The following is a 637-nucleotide window of genomic DNA, read 5'->3' as shown; positions in this document are numbered from 1 at the left end:
ATACCAAAGTGAGCACAAACCACATCAATGTGAAACAAGGTGGGGGTAAAATAGAACCAGAATACCGGAACTAGAATAATATGCTTTACTGTTGTTAAAGCTGCAAAGACATCACAAAATGCTGCTACTCAGAGTTTCACGTTGCCGATCGTCGGACAGTTTACATTGAGAATCTAAATTCTTAAATTCTCAATCTAAATTGTACGACGAACGGGTACATAAATCTCCGAGTAGCACTTTTTTTGCGATGTTTCTGTGACGTTGTTGCAGATGTGATAATACTAATATTAACAATAATAATAATAATATTAATAATAATGATAATAATGTATGTATATATATGTATGTATTATTTCTTTACTACCCACAAGGGGCTACACACAGAGGGGACAAACAAGGACAGACAAACGGATTAAGTCGATTATATCAACCCCAGTGCGTAACTGGTACTTATTTAATCGACCCCGAAAGATGAAAGGCAAAGTCGACCTCGGCGGAATTTGAACTCAGAACGTAGCGGCAGACGAAATACCGCTAAGCATTTCGCGTGTATGTATATGTATATATGTATATGTATGTATGTATGCATATATATGTATGTATATATGTATATATATATATATGTATATATATATAT

Source organism: Octopus bimaculoides, chromosome 4 (assembly GCF_001194135.2).
Source record: "Octopus bimaculoides isolate UCB-OBI-ISO-001 chromosome 4, ASM119413v2, whole genome shotgun sequence".
Classification (NCBI taxonomy): domain Eukaryota; kingdom Metazoa; phylum Mollusca; class Cephalopoda; order Octopoda; family Octopodidae; genus Octopus; species Octopus bimaculoides.
Note: the sequence above shows the minus strand (reverse complement) of the source record.